Source organism: Parus major, chromosome 2 (genome assembly GCF_001522545.3).
Source record: "Parus major isolate Abel chromosome 2, Parus_major1.1, whole genome shotgun sequence".
NCBI classification, from domain to species: domain Eukaryota; kingdom Metazoa; phylum Chordata; class Aves; order Passeriformes; family Paridae; genus Parus; species Parus major.
The window spans coordinates 143,391,310-143,417,186 of record NC_031769.1 but is presented as its reverse complement, the minus strand read 5'-3'; the positions used below and the strand labels follow the sequence as shown (position 1 = coordinate 143,417,186).

The window sequence follows — 25,877 nt, the reverse complement described above, 5'->3', positions numbered from 1 at the left end:
AATTAAAACATGGGAATGAATTCCAGGAGATAAGGTGCAGTATGGCAGATACACTTTGCCCCCCTCTGCCACAGTCTTGCTTGACTGCATCAAAACCTGTCTGTTGTGTTTATGGTGTGCCCCCTAAGTGATAAATGAAAATCTAACTCACAGGTATGCAAGCTGAAAGTAAACTCTGGGGTTATCTGTCAGCTCACAATTCAGAGGAATTGCTTACAACAGCGAGAAAGCTCCCTGACCCATGCAGACATTTCCTGCACAAGACATGCAGCCTTGCGGGCAAAACACTGCTCTAAGTGTTTGTATTGCTCTTTTTGCCACAGAGCCTGTGGCAGCAGCCAGCAGACCAGGGGAGGCCATGGCTAGCCTAGGAATGTGACAGCTCCCATCTGCATCTCCAGTCCTGGCAGCAGTGGTGTCCCTGGTGCCACTGGTGGGAGGGACAGCTGCCTTGCCACCCGTGCAGAGGGATGTCTGCATCCCTCTCTGGGCTGGCTTGGTGTCTGATCCATTGCCCAGTGGGTATCTGCTCTGTATCACCCAACATGTGTCTGCTCCAGGGAGCTGGGAATCTCCTGCCAGGCTTCAGGGATCTTGGCTTCTCAACCATTGTCTCTTAGTGCCAGGTGGTTCAAACAGCACTATCTGCCCTTGTCTTCTGGTGCCAGTACAGAGCAATGTGGCTGGTTGACACCTGGGGCTGTATTTGAGACTTTAGGAGGGTGGGTTTGAGGTCCAGGGTATCTTCAGTGGCACCTAAAATGTGTTTGGCAACTGAATTGACCCTATGGGAGCCAAGTGTGTTTTCTGAGCATGAACCTCTGGTTAGAAATAGATAACATCTACATAAGCAGTCTCTGTTCAGACTGTATGTCTGTTAGCATACACTTCTTGTGACCCCTCTTGTCCTGATAAGGCCTCTGAGCTGACGTGGCACTAATTAACAGCAACCACAGAGCGACTGCTGTCACTTTTCTGGTCACCTTTCCCACTCCTATCCCAACCTTCTCTTCCCACTGGTGCCAAGAGTCCCATGCTCTTGTTTGTAGGTAGTAATTTCAAGTCACTTTATGTAAAATGTCCCATCAAACTTTGAAAAGCTCATTTAAGTTGCACAACCCCCTCAAGCTGTGGAATGTGGAAAATGGGGGGTCTTGACAGAAAGAATCACTTGTTAAAAAACTCCCCATAGTATTGGTAGAAGCTTGCTCTGAAGCATGAGTCAAGATTAGGAATGTCATCAATTGTAAAGACTGTAGTAATTGTTAAAATGCAATTCTGGGGGAAAGGAGGGTGGAAAGCAATTCTTTCCTGGCTTTGCTTTACTTTGAACTGCCTGTGATTAAGTTGCTTCATCTGGACTGACGAGCATGTCCTTCCTCAGGGAGAGGAAGATTTGTGCCCTGTGTACGAGATGACCAAACCTCTGAGCAGAGAGTTGAATTATTTCAACTTCAATTTGTTAACCTCATCAAGCTACATCTGTTTCTCTGGGCCAGTCCCACAGCTCCTTCTGCCAAGCAATTGCAAGGTATCTTGGAATGCAAGAGACACAAAGAGACAAAGTGGTTGAAACCTGCACCTGGGGACAAACGTTGGAGGTGTAGCTGTCTGTCTCTGAGGACATCATTTCAATAGAAATCCTTTTTGTTTGTTTTTTTCTTTTCCATCTCTTTGGAAAGTCCTTTTTCTTTTAAAGGACTGAAACAAAACAGCAGGTTTTCAGTTCAGGCTCAGCTTTCCATCCCAAGAGATTTGAGGGGAGGACAAAGGAGGAATGGGTGACAGGTTAGAGCCCACAGGATTCAAGAACAATGTTCCCCACCTTGCTGGTGCCTGACAGAGGGCTGCTGCTGGCATGGAAATGACCACACATACTCTTGGTATCCCCAAAACTCCTGCAGTGGACTCCTTATGCATCCCTTTGGAGGGTTGTTGTGCAGAGTAGAAACTGGCACAGTGACACTGAGTTATTAAATCTGATGCATTTAGAATGTCTCTGGACTAAATAATTGCACTGACATTTTCCAGGATTCGTGGAGTTTTGGATTTTTTTTTTGTTTTTAGAGCTTTGGTATGCCAATACAAAACAAAGGTTTTTCCTTTTAAAGGACACTACATTATTTCTAGAGGCTGGATCTTCAATCAATGACTTAATCTTACTTATCTGAAATACTTTGTCTGCTGACACATCACAGTGCTGTACTAGCTTGAAAAAGAAATCTAATTCTATCAAATCTGCCAGCTCAGTTAATATGACTGCCAGGGAAGCATAAGGCATCACCTCCAGTTCTTTTAGGAAGGTATCAGATTCCCACTGCCAGCTCAAATTCAAAGCACAGTACACGTGGCCAGGCTTGGATTTTAAAAATATTTTCCAAGGTACTTCTTGCATCTTGGCATGCAGAACTACAGATCAAATTGGACAATATCATCTGAATATTTGGGTTGAAACACAGAAGTTTGAGTCCTACAGATAGTCCTTTGGGATTAGTCTTGAAGCTGAGACCTGTGTTACTTTACCCTGAGACTTCTACAAACCCATGTGTAAGGAACATGGTGTAGGGCTACCTGCAACCTGAATCAGAGCTGACCTGGCAGTTTTTGTCTTTTTTGACACTCTAAGGTGCATCCAAAGCTGCCAGGGTGTGATAAGGACACCCATGCCTGTACTTTAAATTGCTTTTGCCTGATGGGATGTGGTGATGCCATCTAGGGAACCTGCAGCCTGCATGACTGCAAGACTTTCGCTGTAAATGCTGTTGCTATGTGCATTTAATGCTTTCTCTTACTAGAGCTTCACTTAAATCAATTTGTGCAAATTGTCTGACTTGTATTTTTTCTGGTGACAACTCTGAGAAAAATACTCATTTACACTGAATTGAAGCAATTTTTAGTTAAGCAAAGGCAGGTCAAAATAATTATGGTTTTGAGAAAGTGATGCATTGTTGCTTTTAGATTTACTTCGTCTTAATTCCAGGTCCATTTCAAACCTCTCAAGTAGTCAAAATTACTCATTTTGAAAGAACCAAGCTTGTCTTCAGAGATGTCAGAATGATTCCTCTGAATTTGATGTGACCTGCATTGTCACAGTTTGTCAGCCAATGGCAATACTGGTATTATAGCTGAATTTGGGGTTTTGTTTCTTTTCTCTTTGAAACTATTTTTGTAGTGAAGTTATTATTCTTTGGAAGGTTTTCCCTGTTTTTCTCTTCAGGGACAGTTCTATATATTTCAAGTAAGAAAAGGATCTCTCCTGCTCCTCAGTCTGGTGCTTATTAGAAGAATTAGAACTCTTCCTCCTTGATCTCTCTTCTCTTTTCAGCTCCCGTATCCTCTGCTTTTCCCCTTCAGTTAAAATCTGCCTTTATTGAGAAGCATTGACTTCATGATCAGGTCTCCTGTGGCTTCCTTCTGCCTATTAAAACAGACCTGCAGCTCTTCTCAAGCAGCTGGCTTGATTCTAGCCTAAAACTTTATCTTGAAAAGTGAAGAACTTCTGCTTGGCCCCCATCCCAGTAACAAACATTCAGCTTCAAACTTCAGACTGTGATACTGAGGGCTGCCAGTGTCTGCAGGGGTCTGAGCAGTAGCACTGGTGGGAACATGGAGCAGGTAGATACTAAATTTGCAGGCAGGACATTGATGCAGCTGAGAATGCCACAGCCATTGGAAATGTGCAAGTTATCTTGGAATCATAGAACATCCTTAGTTGGAAGGGACCCACAAGGATCATTGAACTGGCCCTGTGCAGGACATCCCAAAAAGCCCACCCTGTGCCTGAGAATGTTGTCCAAGTGCTTCTTGAGCTCTGTCAGGCTTGGTGTTGTGATCACTTCCCTGGAGAGCCTGTTCCAGTGCCCAGCCACCCTCTGGGGGAAGAACCTTTTCCTGCTGTCAAACCTAAACCTCCCCTGACCCAGCTTCAGACCATTCCCTTGGGTCCTGTCACTGTCACCTGAGAGAAGAGATCAGTCCCTCATCTTCCTCTCATGAGGAAGCTGTAACTGCAGAAAAGTCTCCCCTCAGTCTCCTCAAGGCTGAACAAACCAAGTGACCTCAGCTGCTCCTCATACAGCCACCCCTCAAGGCCCTTCACTGTCTTCATAGCTCCTCTCTGGACACTTCCTAATATTTTCCTACACTTCTTGTGTTATGTTGCTGCTGTGATGTTATGATAAAGTTCTCTCCTGTGCTCTGGAGATTGTGCTGTAATGGCAACACAGAAATACAAGGGAAAACTGCATTACCCTTTGTAAAAGGTCAGGAGTTAAACAGACCCTTGCAAAAATTTCTCTTGCTTAGGAAGGCAATATTGAAATGTAAACTGGCTCTTACAAAATATAATAGGGAAACCAAAGTTTGTCTTTTCTGGTGCTAAGAGGAAGAAAACAGTTTGGGAAAGTAGTGTGGGGGTGCTTTATAAATTGGGTAAAAGGCAGCTCCCTTCCCTTGGGCTGCCAGAAATGCCTATGGTGTGGCTTGCTGGTGTAAGTGAGGAACTCTGCAGTGGATTAATGGAGAAAATCCAGGCAGGGGACACAGCTGTGGACTCAGGATATGGTTTTGGTGCAAGGTCACAGCTATAGGCAAAAAGACATGAGCTCCACCAAGGTTATTCTGATGTCTGCAGTGGGGTGATGTGAAGGGCTCATGGAAGTACAAAGTGTGTGTGAGATATTTTTCAGAGCTTTAGGAGAGTTTTTTCTAGTTTCATCTCCATTTCTCTTCTTCCTGAGTAGGTACTGAAATGTCCTTTAGTCCTGCTCTTCAGGCTTTTTTCCCTGTCATGGTTTAACCCCCCAGACAGCAGCTAAACCCCACACAGCCACTCTCACATTCCCTGCAGTGGGAGAGAACTGGAAGGGTAAAAGTGAAAAAACTTGCAGGTTGTGAAAAATTTGACATGTAAAGCATAAGCTGCACATGGCCAGCAAAGCAAACCAAGGAATTAATTCATCAGTTCCCATGGCCATTTGTTGCAGTTGTTCAGCCATCCCAGGAAAGCAGGGCCCCATCCCACATAATGGTAAATGGAAAGATAAATGCCATCCCTCTGAAGGTGCCTCCCTTTCTTCTTCTGCTCCCATCTTCATGTGCTGGTCATGATGCTGAATGATGTGACCTTGGGTCACTTGGGGTCAGCTGTCCTGGCTGTGTCCCCTTTCAGTTCCTTGTGCACCCCCAGCCTCCTTGTGAGTGGTGTGGGGTGAGGAGCAGAAAAGGCCTTGGCTTTGTGTAAGCTCTGCTCAGCAATAATGAAAACATGCCTGTGTTATCAACAGTGTACCCAACACAAATCTAAAACACAGCCCCAGCTACTGTGAAGAAAATTCACTATCCCAGCCAAAACCAGCAGAGTCCTTCTTTTGCACTTCCTTCCTCTCATCCATCCTTTTTCAACAAACTATCCTTGCTCAAAGGGACAGGCTATTCCTGTAGCTTCCACCATCCCCCTTCCTCTCTCATGCTTTGTTCTCTGTGTGCCAGGATCAGAGGGAACCAAGACAGCAGGAGAGCCAGGGACACTTAAACTTTGCATCTGAGGACAAGTGTGTGGTGTTGGGGGACACACCTGTGGCTGAGAACTTGGAATGAAGGCCTGCCCCATCTCAGCTCCCTGCTCCAGACTTTTTGGCTGCTAAGGACAGTATTTCTGTTTCCTGGAGGTTCAGCCTGTGAAGTGTTTGGGGATTCCAGCAAAGATGTAAACACTGCCCTTTTGACCAACAGCTTGATTTTTGAACTATGAAAGTAAAGGGAAATCTACCATATGGAGAAAAGAGCTTTAGAGAAGGGATTCACCCTCTGCCACTCCATTGAGTGGTGCAGTCATCAAAGATGTGCAAAAAAAGCACAGCTGATGCAATGTAAATAATCTATATTTGTGTTTTGTTTACTACAGTGAGGTTATCACCATAGTGCTACAGGATTGTGCAATCTGGTGCTTTATCCATGTTCATGAGCTGATTTTGCTTGCCTGGATCCTACGACCTTACAGAGGAACATTGTGTCATTGACTCACTGTGCCTGTCACAGGAGATTTTTACTGTTAAAAAGTATGCAAAAATAGATAAGCAAGAGTAAAAGCTGCTTCAGACCTGGAGTTATAGAGAAAAAGCCTGTAATGTGGTGGCAGGATGTGTGAAATAGCAGCTGCTTCACAACTTTGTGATAAAACTGTGAGGATGCTGGAGCACAGCTGTCCTGCATCCTGCTGTTAAATCCTGTCTCTCTGGTTCAAAGACAAGGATGTTGTGTGGGACAGTGTGTCAAATGCTGTGTGCAAGTTCATGTAGATGATGCCAGTGGCTCTTCCCTCATCCCATGGCATTGTAAGACCCTTGTATGCCCATTGTAGAAGGCCACCAAATTTGTCAGGAGCAATTTGATATAATGCTCACAATTCAGACAAGACTGACAAGAGTTGGGTGTTAATGCCCAGCTAAGACACTGGTTTGTAATTCTGCAAAAACTCTGTAACTCTGTTGTGTAAAACACTCAATGCTTTAAACAGAAATTACCTCAAGCAACTACATAACTGGTTATGAGCCCGAAGAGCAGGAGATGGGTACTGGCTGTTGAAAAATACAAGGTTATTGAAAAAAAAAAAGGTGATATAGTAATTGCAGAAGTGGCTGAAACACTTGGAAGTAGCAATGAAACAAAGGAGTTTAGGATAAGCTGCTTCTCCCCAAGGCCAAAGTCTCCTGTTGATACTGAGCATTGGCAGAGGATGTTGCCATGTAATTGCAGTTCATTTTGCAGTGTTTATAATAGAGGAAAACTATGGAAGTCTGTATGGAAAAGAAACAATAGGTTAGAATTACCAATCAAACTCCTTTGGAAGGGGATGTCTGTGTCACAGAGCACCAGAAGAGGCTGCTTGTCTCTTCCTCTGCTGCTGCTGTAGGAGAGGGGCTCATTTGCTGAGCTTTGTTTCTGCTTTCTTAGGAGGAAACACATTTTTTCTTTGCCTGTAAAAGGTCTGGATGAAGAATTCTATCATAGAATAAATTAAGTTGGAAAATATGTCTAAGATCCTCAAGTCCAACCATCAACCCAGCACCACCTTCACCATTAAACCATGTCCTCAAGTGCCACATCCACAAGTTTTCTGAAAAATTGCAGGGATGGTGACTCCACCACTCCCCTGGGCATCCAGTTCCAATACTTTACAACCCATTTCATAAAAAGAAAAAAAGTCCCAATGTTAAATTTAAACTTCTGCTGATACAACTTGATCCCACTTTCTCTCATCTTGTCACTTTTTGCTTATGAGAAGAGACCGACCTCCAGCTGGCTACAACCCCCTTTCAGGGACGGTCTCCCCCCAACCTCCTTTTCTCCAGGTTAAACACCCCCAACTCTCTCAACTCATAAGATTTGTATTCTAGCCCCTACACCAGCTTTATAAAGCTAAAATTCTACCAGATTAAAGCAGTAGTGCTCAGTGTGGCCACTGTCTCTAATTTTTTTTTTTATAAAAGCTTCCCACACTCCAGTGACAGTAGCCCTTTGTCCCTTTGGCTTAAAATCCCCAAGTCCTATCTGTGGTGACTGTCATCATACTAATTGAGGAACAATCCTAAGAAATTTGCCCCATTTTCAAATTATTTTGGAAAAAGGACAGTTGTCTTGTGGGAAGCTGCTGGACCAAGAATTATATCTCAGTGCAGCAGAAAGCAATCCTTACATTCTCCTCAGGCAAGCTGTCACAGACTCACACACCCAACTTTTCTTCTTTTGTGTGTGCATGTATTTTTAAAGAAGCATTGCTCAAAATGTGTTTTTTCTAACTTATCTTACCCCATGCAAACTTAGAAGTTTTCTGTATTTTATGAAATAAACCCACCAGGCACAGCTCCATTTTGGAAAACAGCTTTTCATTAAGGTTTAACCCTCCCCTGCCTTGCTCACAGAGCTGCTGACCTTACTTTTGGCATGTCTGTGAATTTGGAAAATAGTATTATGAGTCTGACTGTTGTCTGCCAGTACAATTTTTACACCTTCACTATCTGGCTCTGATAATTAGAAAATATCAGTGTGTCTTCAGCGAGGAGCTTCTCATGGAACAGACTGGAGCTGGAACAAGACCCCAGGGCACCTTGATGCACTTGCTATGGGAGTCCCAGGCTTGCTTGGCAGAGGGGCTCACCCTGAGGGTGGGATTACTGGGGTGCCATGTACCCCTTCCCACTCTTGGAAGAGACCAGCTGGCTTTAGGAGGCAGCTCTTCCTCGGGGTGAAACCTGGTGCCATTGGGACTGTGCCACCTGCTGTGCTGCTGCCACCCTCCTCACTTAGTGAGATGTGGCACACTGCCACCCCTGCCCCAGGGCTGAGGGCAAAACCTGCAGAGATTTGCTTGTTTTGAAAAGTATCTCTTTCACAGCCCCTCATCCCTACAAAGGGAACCCATCCAAATTTGCCTTTGTTACTTTTGTATCTGATCAGGCTTCCAGTTGACAACTCTAGTTCTTGAGCTGGAAGTTCTGTTATTAGGGCACTGACACTTTTCTGAATATTAAAGACCTCTTGCTTTTATAGCTGTCAGAATCAATCTTTCAGATCTCCCCCTCCAGCTGCTGTGCTCTCTTGTGAGCTGATTGCTACTCCTAGGCAGGTAAGTGTCGGCATTATTTTACCTGGCACCAACAATATTGACTTCCAAGGAAAGGAGGGTGTTTCTGCATCTTGGATCAATTCCTGTGTTTTGTTTTTGATACTCTCTTATGTCAGAAAAAAAATGCTGCATAACACTTTCCCCTTTCTCCAAGAGAGAATAGGGTCGTGCTCAGTAACCTTGAGTATAGACTTGTCGTATCGAGTGAGCTCATTAGAGCTTGATCTGCTCATTACCTGGAGACTGTTGAAGGCAAGACCAAAATATTTCAGAATTCAGCGAGGGCAGCATGCTTCCCTCTGAGAGAGCTGGAATGTTGTTCAGCACATGTATTTGAATTGATTTCTGAAGCTGACATCTGCTTTCTGAGGTTTGCAAAGCTTGTGGCTTCTCAATCTGTAAAACACATGGCATTTGTGTGAGGTTTGTTGGTGATAGTTCCCTTACCCAAAACCAACAGGACTCTTCCTGTATAGCAGAGCCCTTTCCTTAGAGCCATCAGTCATCACTGTCTAAGAGTCTATCTGAAAGTGGGTGAAAGTAAAATTTTCTTTCTTACTCTTCCCTTCCCCAAGGAAATTCTTTCATAGGTGTGACAGCCCTTACCAGTCCATTTATAGATCCCATTGAATTTCAGCTTCCTGTTCAGAATCATTAGGATATGAGAAAGTTAAGAAGATGTTCTTCCTCAAGGCCACAGGATGAGGGATCCTTGTCAACAGCACATGGTGAAAATTTTCAGACTTGATGAGTGATCTTTATGGCATGCAGTAGGCACCCAGAGAGTGTCCTGGGTGTTGAGAGTTAAAGTTGGTTTGGATTTTTTTCAGGAGGTGCAAAACAAAGCCACAGCACTGGCATTAACATTAAAGATGTCCTTCAGCCTGCCCAGCTGGCTATTTTAGGAGGCACAAGTGATGTAAACATCATGGCAGAGAGACTGAAACACTTGTGGTTTAACCCCAGCCAGCAACTAAGCACCACTCTCTCACTCCCCCACCAGTGGGACTGGGGGGAGAATCAGAATGGTAAAAGCTGGAAAACTCATGGGCTATGATAAAAACAGTTTAATAGGGAAAGCAAAAGCCAAGCACACAAACAAAACAAGGAAATAATTTCCTGCTTCCCACAGGAAGGTAGGTGTTCAGTTATCTCCCAAGAGAGCAGGGCCCCATCACAGGCAGTGGTGACTTAAGAAGACCCTCAACATCACCCCAAGTGTCCCCCCTTCCTCCTTGTTCCCCAAACTTTATATACTGAGCATGATGTCACATGGTCTGGAACATCCCATGGGTCAGTTGGGGGTCACCACTCCTGGCTGTGTCTCCTCCCAGCTTCCCATGGACTCCCAGTCTTCTCACCACCACGGCAGTATGAAAACCACCCAAAACACAGCCCCATACTGGCCCAAATCAGACACCACACCAAATGGAGTACTGTTTATGCAGCAGGATCATGCTACCCTTCTCAGTGGGTGACTTCACAGTTCCCCATCACTTGTGGGATTTGTATCTTTATCTAAACAGGATAGAGATTTGTCACTTGGCTTCTTTCACCAGGATGCTCTAGGTGCACACTGAAGACTGGTGTGTTAGCAGGGCTGTGCCACAGCATCCTGAATGGCCAAAGTTAACTCCTTTTGCTTTAGCTGAGCAGAGATGAACCTTTCCTTAAGGTGGTGACTTGGTTTCTGATCTTACCTGAAAATAAACAAGGTGCTGACTGACATGGTTATATTTTCATTGCTTGACCCATCAAAGGAGACAGTGGCAGGGAAAGGACACAAGTAACTTTCAGATGACATTGCATTAATTTGTAGCAATGCTGGAATTTCTGTTGAGATGTTTCCCAAAGATGTTGCAGGCAACCGGCAAAGACTCTGCTTGTTCTTTCCCAGAACCAGAGACAGATGCTGTAAAATGCAGTAATTAAATGTGTTGATTTCTTGTAAAAAATGGTTACTGCAGTTCATTTAATAGTTTGGGGGTAAGAGAGATCTTTAAACATATCTTCCCTCTGTGTAATTTGAAAGTGGCCTTTTTTCTCTTTTTTTGGTGTTGGTTTGTGGAGGGGTTTTTGGGTTGGGTTTTTTTTTTTTTTCTTTTTAAAGCACAAGGTTTATTTAAGAACTTTGTAGGCAAAAAATATTTTATGATGCCAAACATCTTCTGCTGTGTGTTCAGAGCAGGACTTTCTTTGCTCTTCAGCACAAAGTGCTTTAGACAGAATGGGAGAAGGACATGGGGGAGAATTGTGTTGTACTTAGTGGAATTAGAATAAGCCCACAAGCACATGGTTTGTACTTGTTAATTCCAAGAGCCTGAATCTGATCTCACTCCTACTAATCTCTAAAGGGATTATTCCTGGTTTACACCATCCTGAATGAAATCAGAATCTGGCCCTGAAAGCCTGTTTGTACTGCAGACATTGTCTCAAGGCAGCTGACCTGCAAATATGAAAAGGAGACCTGGCTTCCCGTGGGTTAACTGTTTAAATTTGTTGACTACAGCTTGTTTAACAGGGAAATGGTACTGCAAAACCTCGGGCTAGAACCCATTTACCTCTATTGGACTAATAGGAGGTAATCAGAGAATCCTTTTTGGTGCAACACAGTGCTCTGTATTTGCACCTTTCATGTGAGGATATTAAATAACTACTTCATTGCACTTCTGGAAGCTGTTCAGCCAGACAAATCTCTTTAATGACCTGCCGTGACTCTGGTTGCTAGCAGTGAAGCAAAAATAAGTTAGTACATTGAGTCTCTGGTCATGAGTGGCATCTGTAAGAAGAGGTCTGCAACCTAGAACAGTGTGAAGCTGTTAGATGAAAATACTGGGGTTTCTGGAAAAAAGGCTATGTCATACTTAGCTGCTGAGAAGAAAACTGATTTTTATTAGTGCAGGTTCAGTTAGTGTTCACTGAGACAGGTACCAAAAGCAAATTTACAGTTTCAGGGTGGGAAAGCACAGGTTACCTTTAAGTCATCATGCCAACTCCTTTATGGCCCCAAATTAGTATTCTTTTTGTTCATGTTTTGGTTGTCTACATGCTCATTTTTAAAGCTGTGTTTATACTGCAATTAAGAGAAAGTTGAAAACACCTTTTCACAGGGCTGCTTTAAAGGAAACTGGATTATTATTATATACCTGTGCATATTCTCAAATGAACACATCACTTTTGTCATTCTGCAAAGCACAATTTTGGTGTAGTGACACATTTGCACAGCGTTTGAACATACTAAATGCAGCCATACAGTGGGAACCAGATGGGTAGCCTCATGCAATGGCCCACCTATTTCCTTTTAGATTTTGTTCTTCAATTCTGTTATCAGCTGAAATTTCTTAGTAACTGTCTCTTTGCCATGTCAATTTGAGATGCTCCAAGCTTTAGACCACAGTAGTTGATGACTGTGGATCGTCCTGTCTTTATGGGCTGTAGGATGCCCACATCCCATGATTCACCCAGCACAATGGAAAAACACTGAACTCTGGGACATTTACCAAAAATACTCAGTATAGGAAGACTTTGCTCACACTGCTTCAGTTATCCCATGCAAACATCTGCTCCTGCTGTGGAGCTGAGCTGCTTTTTCCTTTCCAACCTGAAAGCATGGTTATGACATTAAATATATTGAACCAAATTTGACATACACAATCATTTATCTGGAAAATACCCTTAATTTCCCTTACAATAAGTAAGAAAGTCTTCTACTTCCTCAAAGGTGTATTTAGTTTTACTGCTAGCCACTCCAGGTTTTTAGCCAGGATGTAAACCCTGCCTGCCTATCAGCAGAGACTAGAGGAGCTATATAGGCTATATACAGCTAGGACTGTATTCCTGGAGGTGAGACTTCATTGATTCAAGCTGAAACAGCTGGTGAGCAATGCTCTGAGGAGTTGGCATTAGAATAAAAAACCCAGTTGGCTTTGTGTCTATAGTTTATATGAGGAATCCAGAAAACTCTGTAGTGAGATCTCTGCATTTTTCTGTTTTCCAAAAAATAATCATCATCATCATCTCAGGTCCACATCTCTCTACTTTTCTGTATTTACCTGATATAAACCAGAGTAAGTGCCATGTAAACAAATGTGGGATTTACTGGGGGAATAAGAACTGGTTAATCTCACACTCTTCAGCAAAGCTCTCCCTTCCTTCAGTATTGTTTCTGCAGCAATGTGTGCATCAGCTTGGGTCCTCTTGAGTGAAAAAGTGTGATACTGGACCTTCCTTTAAGCTTTTGCTGTTTTATTGAATCAAATTCTCTAAGAATTCTCTCCATCTATATATCCACTGTAGGGTAAGAGACATTTTTCCCTGTTTGTCTCTGCTCTGTGCTGGTCCCATGAAGTTTGTTGTCACAGCAGATGTAAAGGTGGAGAAATTTTAAAATGCTGCATATACCAGATATAAAATCCTACTGCCTTGCTAAACTGGTTAATGTTGCTTAGCTGACATTTCTGCTGTGTAGGAAAAGCTGCATATTACCGGCCAAGCACTTTGTAATTTTCTCTTATTTCTAAAATGGATGCCAGCAATTGGAAATATTGAGCAATTTTTAATTGAAGTGATCTGATCAGTGGGTGATTAGTTTTTGGAGTGCCTTGGAAGTATGGTATGTTGAAGAGACAAGCCATCTGGAGCAGGGCTGTGGTTTAGCTGCTGTAATGAGTACCCATGGACTGCAGTGCCAAAATGACCAGGTTTATTACATCGATGAAGATCTTGAGTAATTCAATTCATTTTCACAGATCTAAATGAACTAAAATGAGAACATAATTTGGCCTGAAGTTTTAGTTTGATGCTCTTAATTATTAAACCAAGGATCATCGATGCATTTTCCACTACGCTTAAAATAACCAGCCACAGCAAATCAGGGTGTTGAGTTCCTTCCTCTGCCTGCAGCTCTTACCAAATGTACCATGGCCAGGATTTCACCACGTTTTGCCTGGATGGCCAGTGTGACTTCATTAGGTGCTTCTTGTATTTGCTGCTCTTCTGACCTACAAGCATCACACTCTGCCTCTGACCATGGGGATAGGCAGGGGAGAGGAATCATAGAACCACAGAACGGTTTGGATTGGAAAGGACCTTCAGAAGTCATCTTGTCCCACCCCCCTGCAATGTGCAGGGACATCTTCCACTAGATCAGGTTGCTCAGAGCCCAGTCTGTGCTGACCTGGGGCGTTTCCAGGTGTGGAGCACCCAGCACTGCTCTGGGCAGCCTGCTGCACTAATGCTCTCACTCCTGGGGATTACTGGGCAGATGAGTCCCACCATAAATCCCTGATAGTCACAGAGTTTACAGCTTGCAGTGCTGCAGAGTACCTGCAGCAGCCCTGTTTGTGTTGCCAGGCTTGTAGCTGCTGGATTTAATTACTCCAAAATGAAGACTGATTTTTGGTATCACACCAAAATTAATCTCCCTCTTCCTGAAATTTTCATTACACAGTCTTTTTTTGCTGAAGTCTGGTCAGTCATGGTGATGCACAACCCTGAAACTTCAATCTAAAGTGGTGCCCTGTTGTCAGTGTATCAAGGAGTGTTTGGAGCAGTGAGGGTTACTCAAGGAAGTGACTGGAAGTGGCTGAAAGAAAAAAAAACAAAAAACCAGAAAGCAAACAACCTTTGAGAATGCTTTGATCTGAAATCAAATATCTGCACCAAGGAGGCAGTGTATTTTTAGGAAGAGGGCACAGGCTGCATGTAAGTAGATGCATTCTATTTGATGTGCTGAGATCAAGGTGTTGGAGTCTTTAACTGCTCATCTGGCCATCTTATATTGTGTTTTCCCCTCTTAATTTTTCCCTTGTGTTTTAAAATTGTTTTTCCCACTTGTTCTGTGAGACATTCTTATGCAAAGCCAAGTCTCCTGCAATTCAAGCAAGCTTGTTTGTATCACAACAAGAGCAAAGATGTGTCAGAGTTTTAGTTTTTCATAAAAACACATCACTTATTTCCTTTTTTTTTCTCCCCAAGCTTGTTATTAAATGAGCAGCACTCTAATGAAGCATTTAACGGAGAAAACAAAACAAAACAATTTCTATATCCTCTAGATTGTTCCCAAATCCCTGAATGAAAAGTTATTTAGAGATTAAAGCCCTTGCTGTTTCTTGTGTCATTGCAAAGCAATAATGAGCAGAGCTTGAAAAGCTCTGCTCTCTCCTGGTTTGGAGTACCAGCTTCTATCACAGCATCAAACAGCCATGCCAGCATTTTTTCAAGGTACCAGATGATTAAGTTTCACAGCAGATTCTCCCCTGATTTAATGCTGCTAATGACTACGTGAATGAGACTTACAGTATAAGCACAAGTTTGAAATCTCAGCTTCAGCATTGGAGCTTAAACAATCTGTACAGAAGAGGTTGTGTGAATGTAAGCATCAGTTTAAAATTGTCGAGTTTTCCAGTTTTTATTGCAATTTCCCCAAAGGCACGCAATCCACAGCAGAGCCAGGAATAAATTGGAGGAATCAGGTTCTTGCTGTAAGCAGGGACAAGTGGCATGCCCTGAGCACTGGCACATGATGAGCAAGCCTGTGGTCTCTCACTCAGCAAGAGGTGAGTCACTTGGGTAATTCCTACTTTAAACAGCAGACTGGATTCATGCTTCAAGCAGCCTCAGACAGCCAAAGAGGAATAAACTTCAGGTTAAAACCTTGTGTTTTGTGTCATTGCCACCTTCTTCCTTTTCCTTTCCTTGCAGTGACAATGTGTCAGAGGGTAACAATGGGAAGAGGAGCTTTGCTGCGTGTGGGAATAACAAAAATCAGCAAGGTCTATGCTGTGAGGTCCCAATCTGCAACAAGAGAAATAGAGCACTTGTCTTGCCTTCTGATGTACAGGAAAGAAAAACAGAGGCAGCTTTAGATGGAATTTTAACTAAATGGTTTTAGGGTTTGCAAGCTATTTAATGTACTGGATGGGAAAATGAATGGCTCATTTACTGTGAGGGTGATGGGACACTGGAACAGGCTTCCCAGAGAAGCTGTGGATGTCACATTCCTGGAAGAGTTCAAGGCCAGGTTGGCTGGGGCTGTGACTAACCCACTCTAATGGAAGGTGTCCCTGCCCATGGCACGGGTTTGGAACAAGAATATCTCAAAGGTCCCTTCCACCCCAAGCCATTCTGTGATCAGTAGCTCCTGATACCTAGCAGACATGGTCCCAGATGACAGTATGTGGTTGACAGCGTGCTGATGTTCCTCAGCAGGATCTGCAGTCACTGTGGCAAAGATGTGGGACATTGTTTGAGGCACTATCCAAGTGGGATGCTGCCGCCCGCCTGCCCTGAGAGCAGAGCTGAAATCCAGCCAGGATGACCCCTGAGCAGAGAAGGGTGCATTGATGCAGGAGTGAATCAGCCCAGGTGCACAGCAGTGCCCCATGGGATGGGAGCTGGGAGAGCTGCCAGGCCCAAAGTATCTGCAAAGGTGTCATCCTCTTAAGCAGAAAGCCTTGGTGGCCCGAGGAGTTTCTGCTGCCCAGGCAGCTCCATAACCTGAGGTGCTGTACATTCTGCAGTGACCCTGGTGCCCAGAGATGTTGTTCTCCTACTGTACTAGATATGCTGTGATGGAGAGTGGAGGGAGCTGCCACCATGGAACTCTTCTTTGGCAGGATGAAGCCTGAGAGTGTTTTATCTCTGTCTCCTCTTGCTCCCAGTGCTGGGAATGGGGGTTGAAATGTGCAACTGCACCCGTGCCAGGGAAGGTGTTTTTAGGTTTTCAGGGCTTCCTGAACATTGCAGCTTCAGTACATTTTGTCCCTAGACAACTCTTTATTCTTCATTTCCGCAGCTTTTCAGGCAAGGCGGCTCAGAGCACTGTCCCCCCGGGTGTCCAGGGTTGGTGGTGAGGACAGAAAGGCACAAGAGAAAGCTGTCAATCGGAGCCAGTGGTCAGAGAAGCCAAGAAAACAAACAGCAAGGAAAACCACCTGGCTTCTGGGACTCATTTCCTTAAAAAGCAAAGTGGAGAGCAAAAACACATGGGATGACTAAAATATGAAGGAAAACCGTGCTCATGTTTGGTGACAAGCCCTGCCTTTCAGCACTGACGGTAGGGCTTGGTTTCTCCATCTTGCTCCAGGGTTTCAAGGTACCAGATGATTAAGTTTCACAGCAGATTCTCCCCTGATTTAGGAGAGGGGTAGGGCTTGGTTTCTCCATCTTGCTCCAGGTTTTCAAGGCTCTCATGGACAAGACTCCCACTCCATCTGCCCCTTCTCCTTGCTGCTGGCTGACACAGCCACTGGCAGAATCAATATTGGGAATAGTACCCTGCTGTTACCCCTTATTGTAAAAACAATTTTGCAGAAGCAAGTCCTGGAGGGACTTGGTTTTCTTTTAAAAATACTCTAGATTCTCTCAATCAGGACAAAACTGCTCTCCTTATGAAATGAAAGACAGTGAGTGCATGGAGAGCAGGCATGGTGCAAGGTGGAAGCTGTTCATGTTCCTTTTGGAACAAGGAGAGTTTTCCTGTGTTAGAACTTCCTTAGAGTGCAGATCAGTGTTGGGTACATTTGACAGAGTACAAGCATCTGCAGAGCATGTGCTGTTGTTAGACCTGGTAGTCTGTCCTCCTTTTATGGGTCACAACAAGAAATAGTACTTTAATATGTAATTTATATCATTTAGAGGAGGCATTGGAAAAATAGGCTCTGGAGGTGGGACTTCTCCATGCTGACAGTTCAAGAAGCCTTGATGACTTGCTCTGGCGTTGAGGTGTGACGTGAGATCAGATGGGTCCTGCCCCAGCACAGCTGGGAGATCCTATTAACATCTTAGCTGGGGATGCAAGTGCCAGAGGGCAGAGGCTGGGGTGTCTAAATGAGGGAACTAATGCTGGCTCTGTGGTTACCTTCCTCTGTGGAGAGCTGAAGCACCAAGGTAGTGCCCATCCACCTGATGGGAGACTTTCAGAGCCCAGACACCACTGAGTTGTCTGCACTTTAATTAAAGTCAGTGAGAGGCATGCTGCCTTGCTTTTTTATGTCATTAAAAAAACCCAAACCAACAAAAAACATATATATATATGTGTATATGTTATCTATCTAACACATAGGCGTTCCTTTTAGACAAATGTGGAAGAGATGGAGAAGCTTTGTTATGGTACAAAATGTACAGGATCTGTTCTTCTTTCTGTAGGAAGAAAAAAAATCAAACAAATCACTGGCCTTGTTGACTGAGATGTGTGCTGCAGAACTGAGGACCCAGACTGTTTTCCATAAAACCTAATGCATGAAACAGAGTCAATACCCAAATACTCAGTTGTGCTCAGATCCATGGCTCAGCTGAAAACTGGTTGGTGCCTTCCTGCTGCCTCCACCTGTACACAGTCATGGATAGGTGGTCCAGACTGACCCGATCCCAAGTGCCTACACATCCAGTGACTGAACCCTTTTCAAAGTGGTTTTTTTCCACATGAGGAAACATCTTCCTCAAGTATTTATTACTTTGCCTTGTCCCCTGATTGAAAGGATGCTGTGAGCCCTCTGCACAGGGCAAGTGTTTGGGTGTTCTTTATTTTTCTCAAATGAAAGAATAGCAACATTCAAGTTCCAGTGGAGCGATGATGCTTCATCAAAGTCCAGTTGACCCTGAAACTTGTGGGTTTTGAGTAAACCAGAAGAGCAGGGTTTCTGATACACCAGGTGCTGTGTCTCATGTCTGGGCTGTATTGCTGCCTCCATAGGGTTAAGGAGGAAATGCCTCTTCCTGCCTGAAAGGGCCTTTCATAACATCCTGCTGGTCTTTTGGAGCACCAGCTGCTGGTGATAACCTGAGGATGGAATTTCTCCTGTACAACCATCTGAACAGTTGTCATTTCAGTGGCAATTTCCCTTTGCTCACACTGCTCAAATGCACTTTTCTGATGATCTGTAGCAGGGGATTCATTGACTCCTTTTTCAGCAGGACAGCTCTGCTGTGCATGCAAGTCAGTGTTGATATAATTATAACACATTTGTCTTTAATTTGATAGCCCATTGCTCTTATGTATATTCACTGTTACTGCAAAAGTGTCCTTTTAGGTGGCTTTTGTCAGGAAGGGATGAGGGGATGCAGAAGTGAAATTTATTTAATAAAGAAACATTATTTCTGTTCTCTGTTAACAGCTAAGCATGTAAAAGAATAAAGCCAACAATACTGGTCAGTCATAGAGAAGTAAAAGAAGCAATGCTTTCCAAATGCAGCTGAGGGATGTGAAAACATGATTCATTTTCAGAAGATTTTGTATTGTAATTCTGCCTCACACCTCTGGCTCTCAACTCTCTGCTCTCTGTCTCTCTGTGTGTTCAGTTCATAATATTCCGATTATTTGTCACTAGCTGGGCAGCTATAGCCTTAGTTATGATGTGATCTAAAATCCCCTAAGACACCAAAATACTTGAAGAAAAGGAAAGATGTTTCTAAATAGCACATGATATAGCTGGAAAATCTGACCACAGAAAGCCCAGATGTCTGCTAGAGGCACTATTTTCTTAATTACCTAATTTTGGATACTTAAGGAAGTGTGTTAAAAATAAATAAAACTAAGTTGTGGGATGTTCTTTTGAGGTCTAACATGACTGGTATGGATGATCCTTAGACTTTCAGATGCTTCCAGAAGAAACAAAGTATGGCCACTGTATGCCATTTTAGCACATTGATTATTTTATTTATTAATTTATTTTTAACTCTTGAAGCTTTTAAATCAAAAGTTGCATTTCAGGTTGGGGAGTACTAAGTCTGTTTTGGAATGATGCTTTCCTTATTTGCAAGGTTTTTGCTGAACCTTTTATGAATATTTGACTTTGCAGAAACCCCCAAATTCCCATTCGCCCATGTGCGGCTTTGCTCTGAGGTGCTTTTCTGGTGCTCTGGCTGCCCTTTCTCAGTGCCAGGCCTCAGGGAGTCACAACTTCCCAGCACAAAGTACTTGCCCTGTAGTTCTGCTTTTGCTTTGTTGTATTCTAGTTTTTTTTTAACTTTTCCCCCTCTGACCTTGCTGATGACCTTGCTGAACCTCTGTCCTGATCCGTATCTTATGCTACCCTGAAATATCATGCACAGGAAGCATCTGGCTGTTCCCCTGCTGTATGGGGCATTCTTTCAGCGGATTATCTCTGTTTCATTCTGCTTCGTTCTGGCACAAAGCCTGCAAAAGTCATTTGACAAACCTAAGCTCTCTGCAGATCCAGATCATCCATCTCTCGCCGCTCCCAAGACGCCAGCGATTCCCGCGGTGTCCACCTGCTCGGAGCTGGCTGCCTTGGGGACGTGGGCATTTGTCAGGTTTGCTTTTTTCCCCTTCTCATTGCTTTGTCAGTCATACCCCTTAGAAAAGGAACTGTGAGTTGTTAGGAGAAGGTGAATCAAAATGTGTTCAACTTTGGGAAGTGTGTGATGGAGATGGGATTTTTAAACATCTACTGACAGTCTTCATGGTGGCAAGGAGGGGGTGTATTTCTCACAAGCTTCTGGCTTCTGCACTTGCAGATTTCCCATTGAGAGGGAAGTTAACTTTGGTTTTGCAGGTGCAAGAGAAAACAAGTGTCTGTGGCTTCCTTCCCATTTTACACTGTCTTTTCCTTTTTTAAAATAAATTTTGCTCAGCTGCTATGCACAGCCCTGGCAGGTACCCAGCCCCCTTTGTGTTTCTTTGTTGAGTCAACAATAAATCCAGCCAGAGGAGAGCAGCTTAATGGTCTGTAGTAATCATCCATCCAAACTCCTGGCTACAATCTTCATCTCTCCATCCTGTGTAGCTCCTTTCCTCCCAAAGGGGAACCATTTGTGTCCTTGTTGTGCCTTGGTGAGTGTTCAAGGCTAGGTTGAATGAAGCTTAGAACAACTTGGTCTAGTGGAAAGTGTCCCTGCTTGCAGCAGGGGGCTGGAATGGGATGATCTTTAAGTGTCCTTCCACCCCAAAGCACTCTGATTGTTGATCACGAGTAGTGCAGGTGATGTTGGTGCAGCATAAAATGGCTGGGATCCCTGGGATCCTCACATCCTTGGTGAAGTGTGTGCCTAACATGTCCCCTTTTGGAAAGTCAGGAGAACCTTCAATTGGGATGTAATACCTTTTTCCAGGCTAAAATATAATCTGCTCAGTTCCAGATAAATGGGTTTCACTTTGATGCTGCAGGTCTTGTGTGTTATTGCTGTGTTGATAAGATTAATGATGTTGTCATGGTCATCTTAGTGGTGTTTCACTAAAATGCCTCCTTTTCAGGTTGAGTAGCAATGTGGGAATCTCTCCCTTCATGTTTTAATTTTTTTTTTTCCTGACTTTCCTATTAGCAAGATAACCATTGAGGTGTGATTCCCAGCGCTGAGACCAGAAGGTCTGTTCAAAGAATTCAAAACCTCATGGTTCCTGAGGGCCTACTGAAGGATATTTAATATTTTGGGGCTGCACCAAACCACTCAGAATAAGCTGCAAGGAACAAAAGCCTCTGAGAAGTGTACTTATTCATTACTGTGTACAGTCATACATTATAAAGTTTAATACTTGCTTGCAGACTGGGTGACAGGGACTCCATTTGCGCTGTGTTTGCCTCTTAATCATTATGATAATTTTTTATACATCATCTCTAAAAGGCAGATTAAGTCCAAGCATGACAAAACCTCCCATGGCGTTGCTGCTGAGATCTGCCCAATAAAAGCAGCACTGGGTTTATTTTAGGTTTTTTTTTTTTTTTTTTGAGGCAAAGTTCTTATTTACCTATTGTCAAGCCATGCAATTACTTAAAGACATTATTCTTCTGCTCAGTGATGAAATAAGCCCTGAAGTCACACCAGTGAGGTCACCCAGGTACCTGCAAACACGGTGCCTGTGCGTAGCAGGAGTTTGCTGCTTGCAGCTGGTGCTGTGCCCTGGAAGCAGCACTCATGTAGAGTGATATATATATATATATATTTATAATATATATCTGACTCATCAGTAGTGAGATGCTGTTTGGCTGGGGCAGTTCCCAGCCAGGGTGTATGACATGCTGAGGCTGTGCTGCTCTCAGCATCACGGAAATCCTGAAGTGAGCGGTGTCTCTCTGGTCAGCACACGAGCAGGAGCAGGGCAGACATCCTGACAGAGACCAGACAGCTCTGCTTCGTTCACAGCACACTTCTTGTGAACTGCAAGAATTCATTTTCCCTTTCGGGGCCCCTGAGCTGGAGTTTCAAAACAAGAACCATATTTTGAGCTCTTTGTTCCGATAGAAAGTCAGCTCCTCATCCCTGCTGAAACCCTCTCAGTGCTGCAAAGGTGTAAAAATAAGCCAGGCTCCAGCTCATGCCTTAAATGTCGTGTTTTGTGTTTTCCAGATTGGCTCTTTTGGTGGGTCCTGTGCCCCGTGCAGGCTGTGGCTGAGCAGGGGAGGTCCTGCAGCCCTGTCACACTGTGCTGAGTGTGGCTGCTCTCCCTGCACAACTCCTTCAGCTCATTTCGTGTGAGATCTCTCTCTTCCAAGTGAGTAAACCACAGATGCAACATCCTGCAAAATTACCAACTTTTACGGAACACTTATGGCTCCCTGCGAGGTCTCCTCCTCCGCTCCCACTGTGCTGCTGCTTTTCTGAAGGCAAATTAAACAGATCTATTCCAATCTGACTGAAGCCATTGAGTTACTTAAACAGATTGACCTGACTTGGGCTTATCAATTTCTTTAATGAGGTGTCCCCTGCAACTTCTGCTTGGCTATTTGCCATCCTTCTCATTAAAAAATTTATTTTGGAATCTCTTTGTTCCAGGTGGAGTCATTGCCAAATAGTTGGCTGGGTATATGCCTGACCCTTACCCCCTAATAATGCTTTAATTTTCATTTTTAAATCTAGCAAAGGCACTGTGAAATTACCTTGCTTATAGATGTATGATTTGGAAAATGTTTTAACACTAAGTGAGGAGCAGCAGTGAAGAGGGTGCTTCTTCCCTCTGGCTCTATGGAAATAATCCTGCATAACAGAAAGAGTTTCACAATTAAAATGCTGGTTTTTGCAGCCTGGGTGAGATGTCTTTTTATGGTCACCTTTTAAAACAACAACAGTGACAGATTCCACCCAGGCTGGAGGGATAATGATTTCCCATTGAAACTTTATGAAATGGAACCTTCAGGATCAAATGGTGGATCACCTACACTCAAAGTGCAGGGGGAAAAATAAAAATCATTGTTGATTTGTAGAAAAACTGGTGTGCTTCTTTGGGATGAGTATGCATCAAAAATGGTTGGATTAATCCAGATTTACTCCAATAAAACTGTATTCTGTCCTTGAGCATCCCCCCAGGCACATCTTCCTTGATGCTGATGGTCCTTCCCCTAAAGCTGTTAAATTGGCTGATGTTTCGTGATTGTTTTGGTCTTTTCCTTGAGCCATTAAGAACATTTATGTATTGTACATCAGTCAAGGCCAGATCCTCCACGTGTGCATGAAGTCACAGCTGTTTGAAGGCCTTACTCAGGCCACAAGGACAATGCCTGTTTTGTACCCCAGATCCTTCAACTCGAAGGATCAACTTCACCCAAAATTACTAGCCAAGTTCTTCCTCCTCTCCAAAAAAAGTAACAAGCTGTGACCTGTCTTCTTTCAGGTCACACATTATTAATCCTTCAGGTGTAACCTTGACCAGAGCCCCCAGTGGTGGGAAGGGAGGATGTCCTTCAGTCTTCCTCTCAACAAAACTTTCTGCAGCCCATCTTGTCCATGTATGCTGAGCACAAGACATACAACGTGGGAGCTCCAAGGAAGCACAGGCAGAGAGAGAAATGAGTGATTTTTGGGTGCCTGCTGTATGCAGCCATGAGGTATAGGGCAAATGCTCACTCTTCCAAGGTGCAGTGTGCAGGGACACCACACCAGGGAACATTACCACTGCTACTGCTGCTTTAGGTTTTTATTTTTTACTTTTAAGACAAAGTCTCTGTAGAGTTTAGGTGCCAGTGTGGGAAGAGGGCTACTGACCAGAAGGGGTTTGATGCACAGGTTTGCACTGAGGCATCTTCTTGTTGTTGTCTCTCTGACTCTTTCCCAGAGCAGAGCCCAGAATTCCATTGGAGCTGACCGGGTTTAGCAGGAACTGGTTTTGCCTTCATCTTCTGCATGTTCTGTCTGTCTTAGTGGGGGCAGGTTCCCAGCTCCACTGAAGTGGTCTGTTCTTTCATCCTGGTAGAAATAAATCCAACTCATGCAAAGTTGCTGCAGAAGAAAAGCCTTCTGCCCTGGCCAATAAACCACTTCTGCTCCTGTCCCTCCTGCTTCAGCCAGCCAGCCTTGCTGCTGACAGTATTTGCATCTCAAATGCACAGTTAGAAAAGCAGGGCAGGGAAACCCAAGATATATCTTGGGAAATAGCTACCTTCTATGCAGAACTACATCTCATTCCCAGACAGAGAGAGGAGGAGGAGGGAGGGTGTGTGGCTGTGGGCCCTGGAGCCCAGTGGGATGCAGGGAAGTGGGGGCATCCCAGTGGCATTAGTGAGGACACTGTTTCAGATCCCAGCAGCGTGCTCCAGCCTCCTGGCTGCAGTCACAGTCACAGTATTTATTACTGACTACTATTGGATTTTTACAAAACTGATTCAGCAGGGCATCTGCACTATTTAAGGGAGTGGGGAATGACCGTGTGGTTACAAAGTTAGATGTGTGGTTAAGTGTCTTGCTGAACTGGTATTAAGTTAGAGAAAATAAATAGGTACTTCCTGGCTTGAGTTTGGGGCCAGCATGTGCAACCTGGTTAGATTTAGCATGTTTCAGTTCTGAGTGCCTAACTTAAGATACCTCAACACACAAGTTAATAAAAAAAAAACATGAACACCCACAAGAAAAGCAGAGCCTTAGTGGCACTGAACCGTATCCAACACTCGTTTACAGAGGGATTTCCAAGGTGTGCAGTCCAAGCAGTTGGATAATGAATGTAAAGTTGGCCAGAGGACCATGTATATTGCATTTGCAGAAGTATTGTTGAGCTGTGGTCAGAATGACCACAGATAGACCCGATGTGACTCAAATAATCAGGTAATAGTCTGCATGGAAGCCACAAGAGTTTGGAGAAGGTGTTTTTTGTGTGGGCCTGATCCCACATTCCTGTGCTGGTTCTGAGGAACTGACCATTAAAATGAAAGAGGCTTTTGACTGACTAAGGAGTTCAGACTGTATTGCTGGATTTTAGTTCCTTCCATTCATTTTCCTTTGATTATCAGTACAATGCTTTATTTTAGCACAGTGTAGTATTTTATTAAAGGCACATTTGTAGCTAATAATATTTATGAAGAGGCAGCTTTGACTGAAACTGCATCTGAATGTCACTTGAATAATGAATGGGAATGCCATATAGCCATTAAAATTTCAACAATGATAACTGTATGTCTGTTAGAGTCCCCTTTTTGATGGATATGGCCAGCAGCCATTAAAATACAGTGAGAATCCTTGTTCACAGTCCCATAATGGGTGATAATAACACTCTTGATAAGAATTTGCAGCTTAAGATACCAATTTTACAAAAGGGATTTATTGCAGCTAACAGCAGCTCTGAAGATGAAAATGTAACCATCATTCAGTTCTACTTTTACCTTTTTTTTTTTTTTTTTAAGTCTCACGTATGTAAAGAAAGGATTTTACTTCCCCATCACTCTCTGGAGTTGGTTTCCTGCTGGCCCTTATTAAAACTTTCTCACTTTTTGAATATAAAATGTTAGCCAATATCCCCACTGGTTTAAAAGAAAAGAAAACCAAACTTTTCATCCTATTTTTAACACAGAGGGTTTGTAGAATTTAGAAATAGATGTGGCCTACTGTGTCATCCAGTCAATTTTCTACACCCCTCCATTATTTCTTGCAAGCCTTCATGTTTCTGGGCTTTTTAATGTTTATAGATGCATTGCTGCTGCAGCTGTTCTCCAGCTCAGTGACATGTGGATGTCACTAGGCTCTAACAAGGAGACTCATGTGGCACTTTGAAGTTGGAGGAAAATAGGGAAAAATCTTCTTAATAGAATCTATCCTAGAAAGTGACTTTGCTTAGCTTACAGTAAATATGGGGTGCTTCAAAAAGTGCATTAACTGTAGGGTAACTGTTTTCTTGGACCTACAAAGCTGATGCAAGAGGCAATGTAGTACAGTGGCTGAGATGACTGACAGGTTTTTATTCTGCTTTTTGACCTTCAAAAAGTCACTTAATCAAGCTTTTCCTTTCCCCCCTCATCCCTTCTGCAGAGCAGGGTTTATCTGAGCAGAAAGTGCTTACTAAGCATCAATTGAACACCTACTGTGCCAGGAC

General features: G+C 43.6%; 1 protein-coding gene across 2 annotated transcripts in view; it reads left to right on the top strand.

Annotated features, from left to right (window-relative positions):
- Positions 1-25,877, top strand: part of ST3GAL1 (ST3 beta-galactoside alpha-2,3-sialyltransferase 1) — a 74,176-nt gene that overhangs the window by 3,022 nt on the left and 45,277 nt on the right. The window contains exon 2 of one of the 2 annotated variants that reach the window (XM_015619596.2): positions 21,932-22,076. The exons of the other annotated variant lie outside the window; for it this stretch is intronic. The gene's annotated coding sequence lies outside the window, so the exon portion shown is untranslated. The remainder of the gene's footprint in view (positions 1-21,931; positions 22,077-25,877) is intronic. 2 annotated transcript variants of the gene reach the window in all.